Source organism: Pteropus vampyrus, unplaced genomic scaffold (genome assembly GCF_000151845.1).
Source record: "Pteropus vampyrus isolate Shadow unplaced genomic scaffold, Pvam_2.0 Scaffold42, whole genome shotgun sequence".
Lineage (NCBI taxonomy): Eukaryota > Metazoa > Chordata > Mammalia > Chiroptera > Pteropodidae > Pteropus > Pteropus vampyrus.
The window spans coordinates 8,286,637-8,306,444 of record NW_011888823.1 but is presented as its reverse complement, the minus strand read 5'-3'; the positions used below and the strand labels follow the sequence as shown (position 1 = coordinate 8,306,444).

The 19,808-nt window shown below is 30.6% G+C and overlaps 1 protein-coding gene across 1 annotated transcript in view; it reads right to left on the bottom strand.

Moving 5' to 3' along the window:
* ERBB4 (erb-b2 receptor tyrosine kinase 4) overlaps nucleotides 1–19,808 on the bottom strand; it is a 1,016,037-nt gene that overhangs the window by 975,044 nt on the left and 21,185 nt on the right. The window lies entirely within an intron of this gene.

Here is a 19,808-nt window from a genome sequence, read left to right as displayed (position 1 = left end):
ACCATACATTTTAAATATATACGATTATATTTGTCAATTATTCCTCAATAAAGTTAAAAAATACTTAAAAATGATAAATTTCTAGTCGTGGGATTAGAATAAAAGATACAATTTTATGTTAATGAGAAATAAAAGTTCATATTAATATTGAAAACTAAAATAATTGTGTTAAAATGGTAGAGTTGTTTCTTCTTTTGCAAAATTTTAGTAGAAAAATCTCTTAAAATGCAGTTCTTTTATTTGCAGTTCTCATATTATAAAAATACAATTTTTCAGTTTTACATATATATAAAAGAATGTAGAATTAGAACTTTAAAAATTTTCGATAGTAAAAGAACCTAGACATCATTTAGCCCAATGTCAGTTTTTAACAGATGAGAAATTCAGAGAAGCAAAGTAACTTGAGTCACGTGGTTACTACAGAACTAAAGGGAAGAAGTTGTCTGATTCCTTACTTCCAACTCATGACATTTGGGATGCACAAATTACATCTCCACCTTTTAGAGAGTTTTGACAATAGCTATACTTCATCTAAACTTGTCAAATGAACAGCCAAGTTTCTTGAATCCGAAGGGTAAAAAGTTGTAGTCAAGTTTTGCTCTTTTGGAGAGATTATTTTGAGGTAGTTTTTAAAAAAAACTGGCTTTAACAATTATTATATTTCGGTTTTGACAGAATTTTAATAATCTAGCAAGCTTTTAAAGATTTTTATCCCTACTTTATGTTTTCATGTAGTAAAAGATACTTTAGGAAAACTAAAGTAGAAAATGCGTTTAAGTTATTAAGCTATAACAATATGTTTTTCTGTTGATATCTTTAAAGCATTCAAAATTGATTCAAACCATAAAAATCCTACCAGTGACTAATAAAATTATTTCTATTCTTTTTCCTTGCAAGTTTTTAAGCTACTTTTGTTTTTCTTCTATGTTGAATGTTGAAATTAAACACCATATTAATTATTTAAAAAGAAATTTAAAATAAGAAAGGACTGTGAGAAATAATATATTTAAGACTTTTCCATAAATAACCTCAAGCTACTTTCAAGAATGATGTAGCCCATGGTAAACAATTATCCTACTTCCCTCAGTTACTTGTTCTGATGCTTATTTAACATCATTGTGTTTGTTAAGCCTACTTTTTCCTCTTTAAAACCATGCTGAAATAAAAAAGATACTATTGTTTTTATGTAAGAAATGTTAAGAAACCTCTTCTTCTCACCCACATGCCCTTTCTCTGTGCTGCATGACACAGTTTTCAAACAGGTTCCATGAATGGGAATCACTTCTTTGTGTCAGAGTAATTTAAACTTGTTAAGTTTTAGCACCCATTCTTCCTCAAGGGGGAAAAATAAATAAATTGCCTTAAATTGTAAACCTACTATTTTATTAGCTTATTAAGAGGGCATTTTTCAACCCTACAAGAAGGTAATTAAAGGAACGCAGTATCTATCTCAAACCATCTGATCTACTAGATGTTGTTGACAAGTGTTCCTGTTTTCATTCCACATATAGTTAAACTTTTTAAGTTAATAAATACTTAGCCATGGTAGAAAGCTACCTGACTGAGCATGTGCTTTACCTCACCTGACAGCACTTGTGAGCATCCCATTGATGCCTAAAATTATCCCTGGCATGTAATTACAGCCTTCAGGAAAGATCAGCTCTGGAATATATTAACTTTCCTACAAAATCAAGATCCCTTAAAGAATGTCACTCATGTACATAATTAGGAAGTTAGGATTCCATTGTTACCTATTAAGCATATGGTTTGCAAAAATAACAGTGTAATAATATATATTACTACTCATTGTTCATTAATTTTCACAGATTTCTATGTTGTCTTATTTTGCTGACTGCCCTCACAAAAATAACAACAGAGGTTTAAGTTATGACATTTACAATTATATGATTTGATTAAAAATAACATATAAAAAACTGAATATAGTAAAAAAGTTAATGTTTCTATAAATGCAGTTGTCTTAAAACATGAGATTTCAATACCTATGATAGGGATAAGAAAAACATTAAATACCTCTGCACAAAATTGATGGAGTTATTTCACTCTCAACATTTTAGAATAAGTGAAACATTTTTGAACAGAGAATAAAAATAGAGGATAGGTCTGAAAATGGAAAAGACAAAATATCCTCGGTTGTTGGTTCACCCAATCAAAAATATATATATAATGTAGATTAGTCTACATGCACCACGCGTGCGCACATGCACACGCGCGCACACACACACACACACACACACACACACACGCAATCAATCAATTTAAGAGCTACTCTTGGGTCTTGAATGAACCATACCATTACTTGCAAAAATTAACTTTGCTAATTAGTGAAAGCATCAGAAAAGACAGACCCTTATAGAAGCTCATTGGCAAAGCCGTGAACAGAGACATCATTCACTCAAAATTTTAATGAATTGTAGTTCACAATAATTATTTTTTCAAATCTTCCCAATACATAGATTTAATGAGAGACTATTAGAAAAAAAAAAATTTGTCCTCATGTACAACTATTGTCAAAAACCCTAAAAAATGATACAATCTTTTTAAATGAAGATAAATACGTATTTGATATTCAAGTTTCATTTCCCCATCTCTGAAAAAAAAAATCAAAAATCAAGTCTATTTCCATGCTGACTTTATAAAGTCATTTGAATTAAACAGAAAATGGCTGAAACAATCTACTAAAATGTTTTCATAATCTGCTTAAATTCTATGTTCTGCACATTCACTTTTTCTTTTTAAATCTTAGGTAATTCTTGTTTTTATAAAATAGCTATATTAAGGAAAACTGTTTGACTATTACTTTTTATTTCAAATACTAATTTTCTTGTTTTTCTTTATCAAAATGAGATTCAATTCAAACTGAAAATTTTTAGACTTGAACCCAAATTTTGTCCACTCATTAATCTAGGCATGAACTGCTTAAAATATGACAGATATGAATATTTCAGTGAAACAATATAAGCATTTAAATATTGCTGGCAGATCAAAATGTACAAAATTTGGATCAAATATCTTTGATAATGATATAAGCATCTGGACAAGGTTTTAGAAAGCAAACCACTTTTTATTTCAATATGTTTTTGATATATGTAAGCTCTAGGTCATGGCTCCATTTCATAAAGGAAATATTACTTTACCATTTAGAATTTCCATAAAATATCAATCGGTTAAAAAAAAGAACTATAAGAACTGTGAAAGAAATAAAAAGGATCTTCTTGACATTTTCACAATACCATGAATATCTAAGGCTCAATATAGCAGACTGAAAATTGGAGGCAACTAAAATCAGCAAAAAAATATGAAATTTTTCCTGCATAAGGAAAACTGAATAAGTTGCAAACATTTTAAAGTGAGGTATATTTATATAAATTTGATGTTTCTCAATGTAGTTTTTAAAAATTAATAAATCTATTTGATGATGTAAAGAAATCTAACTTTAGGTAGTAAACACAAAATATAATATATATATGACATACTGTTGATTTGCACACTTGAAGCTCATTTGATTTTATTATTGTCACCCCAATAATTTTAATAAAGAGAAAAGTAAAATTAATAAATCTACAACAGTTAATTGGAACTGTGTAGTCATCCCCTTTAGATAGGACCTGTATTCTCCAGCACCTACCACTCTCCAGCATCTCCCTAATATATTACACCCAGCCAATCATTATTTATATCATCCTACAGGGAAATGGCTCATAATTTTGGAGTGTCCGTGTGTGAATATCCATACACTGGAATTTCTGATGATAAGGATTTTATGGTATTCTCCTGCCCGATCTTCCAGCATACACCTTTTTTGAACCTCAAGTCTTTCAAAGAAAATATTCAGATTCAAAAGAGCTACTGTTTTACTAAGAAAAGACAAGGGCTTAATTTTTCTTGCTTCTTTATTTTTGGAGAGTGACTTACATTTCTCAGCTTGACTAATTTGACATTATATTTAAGCTATTTAAATCTTAAAATTTATTAAAATATACTATAGCCAATATAGGATAAAGAAAAATAAACTACTTTCAATCTCTAGATGACTCTCCAAAGAATTCACATATAGTCTTTTTGCAAAAATAGTTCAAGTATTTTCAGCCAACTTCTATTATTTTCACTTTTATATATTCCATCTTAGGGCCAGGATTTCATCATGATTAATACCTTTAGTCTAAGCAATTATGATTAATTATATTCTTTCGTTTATGGAGTCGCCTGAAGTACAATGAGATAGTATTTTTATAATAATGTATTAATATTTAGATCTTTCTGGAAATCCATCAGGATATTTGAAAGTTCTATAAAAAATGTTTCATAATCTTAATAGCTTTATCCCTTTCTTACAAAAAAGCATTTTTCATTAGTTTCTTAATTAGCAATGGTAATTAATTACTAGTGGTATATAGAAAAAAAAAAACACACATAAGGTTGTGGGTCTCTAAACCAGCTAAGCCTAAATATCACATAGGCCCTTACAAAATACATTCCTAGGCCCTATACACACACACACACACACACTATATACAGATTTTGATCAAGTGGATCTGAGTAAATCAATAAATCATAATCAGAGCAGGGCTCTGGCAATAGTATTTTATTCAAAACTCTCCATATGATTATAATTTTCAGTAGGGTTGAGAACCACTAGCCTAGATAAAAGCAATAACATTAAAAAGTTCCTCTCCTGAATTATTTGGATATTAATAAAATGAAAGTGCTTAGTTCAGTTAATCACCTATTAGTTGGCTATGTTAAAACTGTGTAAAATGCATAGTAGATTCCTAAGAGGAGTCTACATCTAATTGTAGAGTCAGGGGATTTATTATATGAGATAATATTAAATTTATTATATGAGATAATATTAAATTAGAAAGCATTTAAATTAGCCCATTTTGCTAATTTACCTATTAGTTAGGTGAAACCAAATCACTGAAGGCCTTGAAACTGAGGAAGAATAGTTAATATATTTTATATTTGATGCAATAGTCAAGGGAATTTTTTTTTAAGTAGAGGACTTATATATAAACCCTGCATTTGCTCTTTAAAAGAATATTAAGGGAAATGAGAATATTTAATCAGCAAAGTCTACAATAGTACCTTAGTTACGAGCCTGTGAGAGTCTGGACAGAAATGATAGCACAAATGGAGATAAAGATACTTGTTTCATATTTTTTTCAAAGAATTACTGAGAAATAAAAAGGAAGATGATAGTATGGAATCAATATCTATAACCATTCACGTCTGAAAGAATGCTATAATAGAGGTTTCTTTGGCACAGACAAGAACACAGAAGTTCAAGAAAAAGCCTTGTTTGGGAAAAAAATAGGACTGGTTTAGGTCTTGTTGAAGATAGCATGATAGGAGACACTAAATTGGAAATATCCAGAGGATAACTGGAGATGTAGAAAACAAGTTTGAGTAAAAAAGCTTGATACAAAGAAGAGAAAAATCAGGGATTTATTTATCCTATCTTTCCACATCAAGTCATACTTCAGGGGACAAAGCTCACTCCATAATTGACTCTTCATAATAAGATAACACTGTATCGAAACATGTTAAATACAAAACATGTTCAACACAGATTGCTAATATATAATCCCTTTCCTCCAAATTTATTTTTTCTTGCAGATATAATGTCTTTACAAACAGCCAGTTAAGTATTTTAAACTCATTTGTTATTATTCAAACGAGTAAAAGAATATGGACCGCCTCAGGTAAATTATCTACCATTTCATTGAAAGTTTCTTTGAATGGCCTTTATTTATTTATTTTATGGGTTTGCATAATAAAGATTCACACACACCGTTTAGCAATCCTTCCTCTAGGCTGGTTACCTAGCTGTCCTAATCACCCCATAATTAAAATAAAAACCACTCTACATAATTGGCAGTCTTTCTTAATTGAAAACTGGGTAGATAATCATTGGCCCAAGGAAATGCCCCACTCTCATACTGTAATATGAACTACCATCTGTCTATTAAATTAGTCATTGTAAAATATTAACATATAAATGACTACTATATGGGTATTATAAAAGCGGTCCCAGCATTTTTTTTTTTTTCATTTTTTTGACTCACTGATTTCTTTCTACAGAATAATAACGAAATATATTTTGGAGTTCATGGCAGTGGGAGACTAACTTTTGTCATACAACACAGACATATTAGTAAAGTTTATATCTACCATTGCTATACAGAGTATTTGTTCTCCAGTGAATAACAAACATTGAACCAAGAAGCTAAGATAAGTTATACAAAAATATCCAATCCATCCATAAAGCTAACAATTCCAAAATCTACACATTTACTTCCAGGAAAAGTAGAAGTAAAAGAGGAAAAGAAAGTTTTTGTTTTGGTTTTGGTTTAAAAAACAAACAAACAAAAAACAAAAACCTGGAATCGTGGAGTAGACAATCCTTAAAATATACCTGCATATACTGAAAAATTAGCCTAAATCTGTCCTTCCTTAAAGGATAATTCTGTTTGAATGAGAAAAGAGGAGGAAAATTCATAAACATCAACAGATCCTGAAAAGAACATAAACAGACATTATGAAGGGAGTAACCTAATTTTGTGCTTGGTATAGTTAGTCTGTTAGAACACTATCTTTGTAGATATACTTGTACACAGCAAATAACACCATCAGTAGTATCAGTAGAGAGGACAATATCTAATGACACAAGGTAGATAAAAGCAGCATGAATAGATTCTCCTTTTCCAGCCAAAGTCAATCCTAGCACTAAAAGACTGCCCCTCTCCCCGCAAATCCTCTATGTTGACTTACCTTGACATCTCGGGGATGTGTGTTTTGTCTATTTGCTGGCATGAAGTAGGCATGAAGTAGGAATAAATGAATTTAAATGTAGTGTGGTGATGCTCTAGACAGGTCAAACTCCATCCATGTAAATACTCATCATCTGAATAGGCAGAAATTACTTAAACTTAATAAATCAAATTAGCTCAATAGCTATCTAATGAATTCAGGGAAAAACAGAACTGCAATGAAAGAAAAAATAAAAACAACTCCCAATTACATACCTTTTTAACAATCACAGAAAAAACTCTTCAGGATTTTGAATTTAGCATGCAATTAGTTGTAATAAGGGTAAGACTTTACTCTGGAAACCATAACTGTCTTGAAATATTTCCTCTAAAGATGGAAGAACCACTCTCCTTACACCCTATCATTTACTGCCCTGTATCATGAAAAGGTCAAGTTCAGTCCTGTTTTTTCTTCACAGAACCTGATATAAACTGTAGGTACTTTTGAGACTTAATGATAAATGTTATATTTAAATACGAAGAGAAACTCCTTAAGAAATTATTATAAAAATCAAGATGAAGGAAAAAGATTTTCATATTTAAAACCATAAATGAATGATACAGAATTATTTGTGGCCAAGAATCTGAGGTCTGAAAGATAAACAAAAATATAAACTTTATTCAGTTATTAAAGGCTCAGTTTTATATTTGTATATTTAGTTTTAATATGACTTTTTCTCTTCTAGATTATTTATGTACAAAGAAATGTAGCATGTAAATCATGTTGTTTCTGTTAATTAATGAAAAGCTGTACTTGTTCTAAAAGTGGACTCTCATGGATTATTTATACTGTAAGTCTCATGACATTAAAGTATGCAGCACATTTTTTTCTTTATGAATGTATAACTATAATTATATTGAATTTAAAATGACTTGAATAACCAAGATACAAAAATATTAAAATTACAAGCGATACATTACCATAGGATAGATATTAGAAATATAATAGGGAGTCTCTCTCCCCCTCTCTCATATGTATATGTGTACATATATGTATATGTGTATATATATATGTAAATATGTGTATATATATACACATACATGTATATATGTATATATATGTAAATATATATACACATACATATACACTTACTATAAACTGAATGTTTGGGTTCCCCCAATTTCATATGTTGAAACCTAACCCCCATGTGATGGTAGGGCCTTTGGAAGGTTATTAGGTCATGAGTATGAAGCCCTCCTGAATGAAAGAGACCCAAGAGAGCTCCCTCGCCCCCTCTGCCATGTGGTGACACAATGAGAAGACAGCTATTTATGAATCAGTAAGTGGGCTCTCGCCAGACACCAAATCTGCTGGCACTTCAATCTTGGACTTTTTTCTATAGACAGACAGACAGACGATAGGCAGATATAGATATGATATAGATATGATTTAACTATATATATATCATAAGTTTTTACTCATTTAACAACTCTAAAAGTTTATAGTTTCTTTCCTTAACAAATTGAATTATAAAGCAAAGTTATTCAGTTAAACCCTTCAAAATCAGCATCTGCTGCCTGGAAAGAAAATCAAGTATATGTGGATTTTGTGTCCTACCTGCTCCCAAATTAAGCCCGTTGAATAAATATTTGTCTTCATTTGCTTTGGACAGCTGCTAAAATGTACAATTTTCTGGATAGCTATGGCTTATCATACACAAAATATTCCGTCTTTAAAAAATTACTTTGGTAGTGAACCAAGGTAATGTCAAATGAAATCATATTTATTATGGATCATCAAAGAATAAATAATGTAACAACAATAAAAATAAAAACTATCATTTTTGAATGTTTATCATTTTTCCTGCATTGTGGTAGGCACTTTATACACATTACATCATTTAATCTTTATAATACTCCTGTGAGGTAGGTGTTTTTTTTCCTATTCTATAATTTAGTATACTCTGACAAATAGAAGGTTAATAATTTGCTCAGGGTTACATAGCTTATAAATGGCTGAGCTATATTTTTACCTTAGGCTGACTAACCTCAAATTTAATCACTTTCCACTATAACAGATAATGTCCCCAATAAAATTTCCCAGAGCAAATACTGCTAGTTGTTTACCAAACCCATTCCTAAAAGCACAGCTTAAATAAATTTTCATTGGAATTGGGTATGTCAAAAAATTAAATTCTAGCCAAGAGAATACAGGCAAAAGTAGTGTATGCCACTTTCAGACTTAGCTCATAGACACTTCACACATGCAACCTTCCATTCTATTTTCCCCCATCTGGCTGCAGACATCCACCAGAGTACACTGGGAACCTCATGAAGATTGTAGGACTGTAGGCAGAAGTTCAATCAGAAACACCTGCACTGAATTGCTATGCAATGGGAGATAAAACTGGGTTTATATAAAATTGGGTTCAGCCGTTATAAGGGTTTTCATGTTCTATCAGCTTGTATTACCCTAATACAGGTTATGTCATCTTACAGTTACTAAATCAAAATACGATTTTGACTCAATTTTTAACAAAATCTTTCAATTAAAAGTTAAAATTGATTTCTCTGACAGTCTAAACTTTCTTCTGACAACCTCCAGTGGTAGCATGTCCTCTTCTACTGGGAAACACAAATGTCAAGTAAAAATGGTAACTTAAAGACAGAAAGTCTAAATGAACTGCATTTTTATTATTTCAAAAGCAAATAGCATCTAAATACACTTTTGAAGGGATGTCTAGTATTTTTTGTTTTTTGGTTTTTTTTTTTTTTAAGCAAATTCATGTGTCAGGGATAATAAATGAATCATTTATTTGATGCACACAATACTTTAAAGAAATCGGTACAAGCCCCCAAGGGAAAAAAGCAACAGCATACTCAGAAGCATTTCATCATTTGAAGTTGATATAACAATGCTGACAAGTACAAAAGATAACTACTTTGTTCTGTCATGCTGTGTCATGTTGTAGAAAACACAAAGTACTGTGTGACCTTTAGAGGAACAGCCCAAAAGCAGCTTGCTCTCTGGTGCTTAACACAGGTATTTTTGAATTTTTGAAGGTCTCGATTTTTGCCAGGTGTGGCCAAAGTTATGTCCTGAGGGATTTCAAGCATAAAAAGAAAAGAATGCTGATACAGTAAACAAGTGTAAGGGGAAAGTTGGAAAGAATTCACTACTTGTGGAAAACAAAACTAGCTGTTAGGTATCTATGTGTATGTAAGCTCTTTGAAAATTTCCATCTAATAAATGTTAGTTCCAAAATTGGCATATATATGACGGCCATGGTTAGCATTAGACTATCTAGAGACTATCTGCCAATCTGTTTATTTTTTATACTCCTTTTTCAAGTATTGACAGCTTTCATGCTCCTCCCTGACTGACTAGAAACTATCACTGCAACTGTCACAAATTCCTGCGCCATCAAAGTTCAGTACAGTAACGGGCCCTCAGACATTCGAAGATGGTGCGTATGATAGGTAGATCACATCTTGTTTTTTGATATACATCACCACTTCCAAGAAATGTAGCTATATTTTTATTAGGCCCCTCTTTTTCTAGGGTTAATTCCTTTTCTCAAACGAATCATTAATAGAGAAAATTACAGCCCTCTAGGTTATGATTTCTTAAATTTATAGATAATACACATTGGAATTACCAGAAAATATATATTTTTTAATTTCCCAAGCAAGCATTAAAAATAATATAAAAAGATACACTAAAAAAGCATACAGAGGAGATAGAATAGACTAATAATAATAATGTGACATGAATAATAAAGTATTTTGCTTCTGACCCAAGAATCTCATTTCTTCTGAGATCATTGATGATGCATTAACAGGCTACAACATATGAGCATGGAAACAGGGTAAAATCGAATCCCAGACACATATCATTATATATGTAGAAACCAAGTTTGGTTAACTTTAATATTACTGAACTGATCAGTTAATAACTAAAGATAAACTATTAAACATAATTTACTTATAAGCTTATGCAGTGTCATAATTCAGTACATTTTATGGGCCAATTACTCCAGAGGATTTTTTAATTTGTGATTTCTCAAATTCAAAGCTATCTAAAAAGAAGTTAATTCCACAATATATACATATATCAAATCATGTACACATTAAACTTACACAATGTTACATGTAAATTACATCCCAAAGCTGGAAAACATAAAAGAAGCTAAACACTTATATTTAAGGCATAAGGTCTTTATATAGTTAATCAAATAATCATGGAGACAACATAGACAGCTGAAATGCTATTAGAGAATCCAAGGTCACCATATATTTAATCTCTTAAATGGTGCATGATGTTCAAGAGCATCTAAATATTTATATTCAGAATACATATAGCTATTATAGTAGGTAAGGATCCTAATTTCAGCATTCTAGAACATTTTATTTGGTAGTCTTTCTAAAAGGCTCTTAAAATTCACAACAGCAATTATGTAGTCTTCCCTCGAGCATTATTTTTTTGAGATTTAAAAGATGAGTATATTTCTGAAATTTTTTCCAGTATTGCTTTTATTGCATCTCCAAATTCCTTCTTCTTCTTCATCTGCCAATTCCAATAATCAACTGTTTCTGCACCTTCAAGTCTGCCAAGAACCTCTGAAAAACTTAGTCTTTGAATTAATGTGACATTCCTAATATCCTTGAGCCTTGCATTGTTTCTTGTTATACCTTTTCACATATGCTGAAATTCAAGTTCAACTACTTCCTAAAGTTTCTCTCTCCAGAATAATTCCCTAAAAGTAAATGCTGGGAACAGCCTACATAAAACTTTGCTCATAAATTTTTGCCAGTGTTTTTAGAAATGATGATAAATAAGCAATTGTCTAAAAACCCTATTACACAACATGAGGCCAAAGCAAATGATTGGGAAATTTAAACAAAAACTCAGATTGAAAATATATAGGAATAAGTGAGATTTAGAAGTTTACCAGACTGTTTCATAATATGTTGTTACAATTTCTTTGTTATGATTCTTGTATATTTGCTATCTGCTATTCATAATATTGCTCTTTTATATAAATACTACTAAGGTCTTAACTAAAAGCAATAGGGTCAAATTCTATTGAGGTTATTACTGGTCAACATTCAAACATCTTTGTCAGTCTAACATCCAAGAGCTTAACAATGTTGACATGTTTCATTGATTTTTTAAAAAAATTATTACAAGTGTTCTGTGGTCCACTATCATGAGTTATCACTATTAGAATTATTTGTAAATAATTTACTTAAAATAAGTTTATGTTACAGATTCTTAATATGGAGTATCAAAAGGAAGATCTATACCTGGCTCTGGAGTCAGACAAACATGAATTTAAATATTGTCTCAACTGTTCACTAGGCAGGTTAGCTTAAGGAAATTACTGTCCCATAAACATGCTCATTTCTTCACTGGTAACGTGGATGAAAACTCCTACCTCGCAGGATGTTTTCCAGATTCTAGTGAAATATTTTATTTAAAGCATCTGTTGCAAAGCCTGGCATACAGTACGTGTTCCAAAAACAGCAGTAAAAATTAAAAATGACTGTTACTGATACTACATATTGATTATTAGATGAGTTAGATGCTTGATATATGTATACGAATTTTATTTTCATTAGCGCTTATCTGATTCTAATGAAATAGTTTACTGAACTTGGGATGTTTAGACTACTTTCAATACTTAATTAACAAGCAGTTAACAATGAAATATCCCAAGAATTTGTAACCAAATATCAGCATGTAACAGGCACTTATACAAACATTCAAAATGTTAACATAAAAAATAAAATAAAAATGTAACACTAAATAAACATTTAATATTAGAAAAAGTTTAAATCTGAAAAAACATGCCTCAACTCTTACAGTTCACTTTGTTCTCAAAATATATTTACAATATAACCCCTGAACAACTAATTTGAACTTCACAGGTCCGATTTTTTTCAGTAAATACAGTCAGCCCTTCCTATTCCCTGGTTTTCACATCACAGATTCAACCAACCATAGATCAAAAACAGTATTTTTGATTTGTGAATGCAAAGAGATGACTATATGTGTTATTCAATATGTATTATTCTACCCCATTTTATGTAAGGTACTTGAACACAGGCAGGTTTTGGTATCTACAGGGAGTCCTGGAATGACTCCCTCACAGGTACCAAGGGCTGGCTGTAGTTAAGTTTTTGGGGAGTCAAAAATTATATGCAGATTTTCAAGTGTCTGGGGGTTTGTGCCCCTCACTTCCTCATTGTCCTGGAGTCGACTTTAGATACTTACCTAACACTTAAGTACTAGATATAATACAAAAGCATAATCGTCTAGCTACAGGCAAGATGATTATATAACTACTCCTGTATAACAGATTAATTCAACAATAAACGTGGGTAACTTCCAATATGACTATTGTACAATATAAATAAAACTGAACTGTAAAGAAGTCTACATGTTTATATAAACTACAGAAGTAATAAACTAGTTTAACAGGTACAGAAGAAAGAAGAAAAGTGTAGAGGTAGCTTAAGCATTCTAAAAGATTTTACAGACTAAGATCTTGTCAATTCACATCTCAAGGTCCTATGTCATAAATAGGATTTGGTTTAAAGGTTTGTCATAATCAATGATACTATTTGTTAAGACATTTAAAAAGTTACAGGAGAAAAAATCTTTAACACAACATTTTGGCATGGTAGGAATGAAATTAATTATCAGACTATGAAATTCCTATTCAGGAATTTCTTAACTAATAGGGCCACATAATTGCCAATAGGTAGACTAGCAGGCAATTCATATTTTCTACATTATCTGATTGATCATATGTCAATCTTCAACATTTTAAGTGAGACATTTGCTAACATCAATACCTCATTCATATTCCACCAGTAAAATGTCTATCTGAAAAAAATTATATCTGGAAGAAGCTAATAGTCATTAATCATAGCAGTTCAAATGTCCATTAATTAACAGAAGATTGAAGTACAATTATTTTCCAAATATATTGTAGAATCACCAGGAGTATTACTTTCATGCTATTTGATTTATAGCCAAATAAATCATAACAAAATACTAAGAAAATTTTACTCCGAAAATGTGTCAATGATTAGTCTAGTTTCTTCTGTACAGCAGGGCTCAATAAATAGATATTTTAAAAAGGGTAGAAAACAGCTAATCTTTCTCCAAATTAAATATTTCTACCTGAAAACAAATTAAAAGACTTGACTTAATACAAATGTTTAGAACCAAAGATGCCACTTTAGTTTCAACATCCTTTTTGTCCATTTTTGAACCATTTTAGGCCTTCTGAAAACAGCATGCCTTTATGCTGAAAGCTGATAAACATTCTATACTAGGCTTCCAAAGGCAAAACTTTGTGGGAAGTAAAATACCTTCTAGCCTAACCACAGAGTTTTCATAAGAATCAAATAATCTTACCTAAAATTCAAGTACAGTGTTCAGAGAATAATGGACACTTAAAGATATCCAGAAAAGAGTCATATATTTTTATTATTTCTTTTATAATTATTACAAAATTTAGGACAAATTTTAAATGATGAAATTACGCTATTATCTGTACAGCAAAGATTTGGAATTTATAACTGTGTCCCTTATAACTCTAAGCAACTTACTTTTATTCTTTAGTCTCTATTCTTAAATCCCTTTCAGATCTGGATTCTTTATCCTTTATAGATGCCTAATTTTTCCTTCAGAATTACCTATTTCCTCCTCATGGCCCCAAAGAGGGGGTTAAGTGAGGAGGAAGACATTGAATGAATCTGCTACCTATGTAGCTGAACTAAATAAGTCAGGGTATTGCATTTGAATATTTAGGGCTTATGCCAGTTAAACTAGCTTAGCTGAAAAGGTGGCTTAAAAGATAAGGGATTTAATTTCTTGATTACGGAAGGTCCTGAGATATATTCCAGGGTTGGTTCATGGGCTCAAAGCATGTGATGGAGAAACCAAATATCTTTCCACTTTGCTATTCTTAGGCTCTCATCAATGTCTTCACCTGGGACCACAGGATAGACTTCCACAATTCTAGGTGTCATATGCTGACATGATGTCTGGTCAAAAACAGGGAGTGCTCCCCCGATGTGTTTTTATTAAAGAGAAAATCTTTCTCTTGAAGCCTGCCAAACTTCCCCTACATGAACCAGAATTCTGTCCCATTTTCATAACTGAGTCAAGCACTGGGATGGGAAATGAAATGATGATAATAGGTTAAGATGAATTATGAATTCTCCCACCAGGAATGGGAGACAACTCCACTAAATTTTATTCTGCCAGTTGAGGAGTAAGTAAAGGAAGTCACTGTTGAAATACCCACTAATTTGACTTAAATTCCCACTTTGTACCTTATGAACTTCTTAATTTTATGCAATTACTTAACCTCTTTTGAGAAGACAGATATGGAAGTCAATATAGAATACATATAGATAAAAATACAGACACGATATGTTTTAAAATAAGTCTGTGTTGTAGGAAATATAGACATTTATTTGAAAGTACCTAGCACCGAGCCTGATACATGGTAAAAGCCAATCAATATTATTTAATGTGTTCCTTTCATCTCTAGGCCCTCCTCCTTTCTACAACCAAGGCCCAGTAACTTTCCAAGGAGTATGGCCTAAATTTGATTCTCTCTTTAAAAGTCTCAAATCTAAAATGTCAAACTTTTTAGTCTTTTTTACAAAGCCTTTTAGACTCTGTACTTAAATATTTCATTCTACTATGCTAAATATCGGGGCTGCCAAATATTAATTTATTTGAACAGTGGATCACACACCTGATTCACTCCACTATATACACACACTCTATATTAAATTCTGTAATTCAAACCAATATCTAAACCCCATCACTTACTTTAAGAAAGGAAAAAAAAATAAACAAAACAAGCTCTTAGTTGGATATAAAAGGTTTCTTGTAACCTGTCTCTACATTTTGTCTCATCCTATCCCCATCCCAGACATATATATTTAAGCTTTAATCACACTACATCAGTTGTCCACTGTACTTTCTGTGATAATTTCCGGCTTCTTTGAATCTGTTGTTGCAGGTTCTTCTGTCTGGAACACCCTCCCCACCATTCTTCATTTGATTAATTTTTCATCTTTGAGACTCATTTCAGAAAACATCTCCCTCCAGAAATCTTTCTAACCTCCAGGTTTGAGTAAATATACCTGTTTTTCATTCCAAAGCACCTTCTGCTTAGCATTTATCATTAAATATTGAATGTAGTTATTTCTGCATTTGCCTTCTTCAATAGAGTCTTTATGTTAATTATATCAGATATGTTCCTGACGTAATTCCTGGTACAGAAGAAACTAAATGTGGGTTGAATTAAATAAAATAAATTTGTTTTGTATATTCAGTACTTTGAAATGGAATACTAAAGACAAAGTATCTTGTATAAATGCGAATATTTAAAAAGAACATTAAAAATTTTTCACCTAAAAGAGTTTTGATATAAAAAATATAATAACATTCCTCAAGCCCTTACCATGAACTTGTTCTGCTAAGTGCTTTTTACATATTTTCCCATATAATCATCCAAACAGACCTGGAAAGTAGAAGTGTTTTCCAAGTTTTAAAGATGAGAATACTAAGGAACAGAGAAGTTAACTTTCCAGGATCACACTGCTAGGAAGTCCCAAACCTAAAACTTTAATTCAGGTTTTTTGTCCCTAAAGTTCATGTTTTAGTTATTTTACTCTAGAACAGAGACCATTCATTCTCCATATATTACCTTATTAGTAATCCATTCTTAACTTGAAATGATCTCAAAAAACACCAAGACAACTAAACTTTACAGGGAAAAAAATCATTTAAGCAGACATGAGAAGATAACAACGTTTTATTACAACTTTTTTCTACCTTTCTTTAAATTCATGTTTGTTCACCATCAGCAGCACCTGTGTTGATCTACTGCACTGAAATTGTTAAAACATGCTTTGCTGCACTGTGATAAAACCTCCTAAAAGAGTTATTGACAACATATTTCCTTAAACAAAATTCCCAATTTTTACTATTATAAGATGGTATTATCCTCTTTCTTAAAGTAGAATGTTAAAGATTACCTTTGTTACAAAGAAAGGTGCTTAAAAGCACTGATATATTTATTAAAGTTTTATTTTATTGTTTAAATATTATCTTGTTTATATAATAATTTTCATCATTATTCAAATATATCAGTTTCCATATACACTCACAAAATATTATATACCTACACCAAATCTAGTAAAATGTGTTAAAAATAAATTCATTATGTCATTCAGAAATAACCTGAAGCAAAACGGGGAAAAAAAAAAAAGAAAGAAAACAGGAAAAAAAGCAATGACATTAGTTAACTCTAATACAGATCACTGCAAATATTTCACTAATATTAGAATACAGCTTCCAATGTAAGGGATAGAAACTATGAAGATATTTTTTAAGAGTACATAATATTTACTTTCAAGGTGTATTAGTAAACATTCATGGATTTATATACTTCAAAATATAAAATGATATAAAAGAAAAAACTGCAACTTCAGAAATATCAAAATTTGAGCCTGTATGAAGAAAAGAAAAACTGAAATACCTTTGGACATGTGTGTATAAGGCTCAGAGCTTTAACTCCACACTGAAAACACAAGTTTTTCTTATGGTAAAAATATTAAGTGATATAAAAACATTTCCAATATCAGTTTATCACTACTCGATGTCTGCTACATATTGAGTACTCCATTTTGGGGTAAATTATTAAAATTAGCACTATTATGTGCGATCAGGTTAAAGTTTTGTTAAATGTTTAATTTTCACCTAACTGGTGAAATTAAAAGCTAATTGTATGTTGAAGTTAAATAATTTGGGGTGAAAAAAAGAAGGAAAAATAGTTTTTATTTTCTTCTGGACATTGATTTTTTAAAAAAGTGATTATAAATTTAGAAAATATAAACATATGTTTTAATAGAAACTCATGAATTCATGCTATCATATATAATACTTGAAAATAGTTTGAAATTTAATGTAATTTAAAGAAAGAGATAAAGTTATAGTTAATTCACAATATGCATAACTCTTAAGAATATTCCTAGGAAATAACATTATAATAGAGATATCTTATATATCTTAATATAAAGAAGAAAAATAAATGTTTAATTAATATATTGATATTCGAACTATTCATTGATATTCATATTGCTATTTAGGAAATCTGCTAAAGAAAATCTAAAATGTAGTAAAATAAATAATTTCTTTAAATAAATACATTTTAAATGGCTAGCAAGAGAACAAATTGGTAAAAACTTTCTTCAGGGCAATGAAGTGATGAATATAAAAAACCTACATTTTTTTCTTAATTTTTAACCCTGTATAAATTTATTGTGACAAAAATAATCACAAGTATGTGTAAAGATTTAACTAAAGGATGTTCTCTGAAACTTTTTAACAAGAGAACAATTAAAATAGAAAAAAATAAAAGTAAAGGCCAACATAAGGGAATTGAGTAGATAAATTGTTTACAAATAATTAAAAAATGTGTACCACTAAACATGTTGGTATAAATAAGAATTCCAGGTATGAAAATATGTACAAGGTATAAAATTAAAAACTTGGTTTGAAACAAAACAGGAAATCCAACACCATTTTTGTAAATATTATACACACACACAGACACTACATACACTCACTTGCATATTAAAAGACATTTATCATAATGCACAATATATTAGTATAAAACATTAGTAGTGGCTATTTCTAAGTGGTGAGATTGTAAGTGATATCTTCCTCATTTTTGCATATATTAATTTTTCTGAATATAATAATAATATTAAAGTTATATTTTAAATGTACAAAAGAGAATATAGTATATGAACTGTCTAGTGGTCTATTTCTCCTCTAATTGTATGGAATAGTTGTAGGGTAATAGAAAAATGTCAGACAACATGAGTTCCAGTCTTTTCCACTGACTGGCCATCTATTCTTAGGCAAATCACTTCTCTGAGTCTTAAATTTGTTTTCTGTAAAAAAAGAGTTCTTTTTAAGAACTCTTCCTGAAAACAATTTCAAGTCTCATATATATTAGAAAGAGCAAACATTAAAATGTATTAATATGGTAATAACCAAAAGAGTATGCAACCTCAGCATTTATGTGTTACTTATAAAATCACACAGAAAAGTTGACTATCTCAAGTGTTGTTGTTACTGATGTTCTTTTGTGGATGGTAAATATATTAAATCCTATAGTTCTGACTTTCTATATAAATTGAAATAATCTAATTGTGGAGCCAGGGCCAAATATCCTAGATCTTTGTCTTTGTACATCAGGCTGTCTGATCCCACCGCTGTGCAATGCCTGTTAGGTGTTGGACAAATGAATGGCTAGGCAGAATGTATAAATAAGTACAATGGACTGAATCCCATTGAACTATTTTTGCATGACTTCCATAAATTTCAATATGAGATCAGTCTGAGCAAGGCTTTAATTTTAGGCCCACAATCACCACAAATTTTCCTATATCCTCTGTATAAAATCTGTTGAAAGTCTTTAAATAGCAACGTTTAATGAATCGCAACTGAAAATTCAAGAATAACACCTTTTAAATATTTCATTGAGAAAGAATTTAAAGGTCTTAGTTTTAGTCTGTTCTACAGAGTATGGTTTATTTTTCCTTTATTAAACATTTCAATGTTTGTAATGTAATTTTTCAGGGAGAGTAGAGGACAATGTGAAGAGGATATTGATTGTCATGTCTTGAATTAGAAAAGCTTTAAGAATCCTTGTCCAAAAACTATATTATCATTGTATCATTATGCTCAATTGATAAAAATTTTTCAGTACAATATTTTGCCTATTGAGAAAAAGTTAACAGAAAAATATATAGAATTCAGGGAAATGGAAATAGCCTGTTCACTATATACCTACTACACCATTATTATCCATGACTATCTGAATGCTTAGAATACAAGCAATTATTTGCAGTGGTAAAATCAATGTAATAAAATAGTCAGTGTAAACTCTCCCTTGTTAGCATGAGAGTGACTGCAATCCAAGGTCGGTT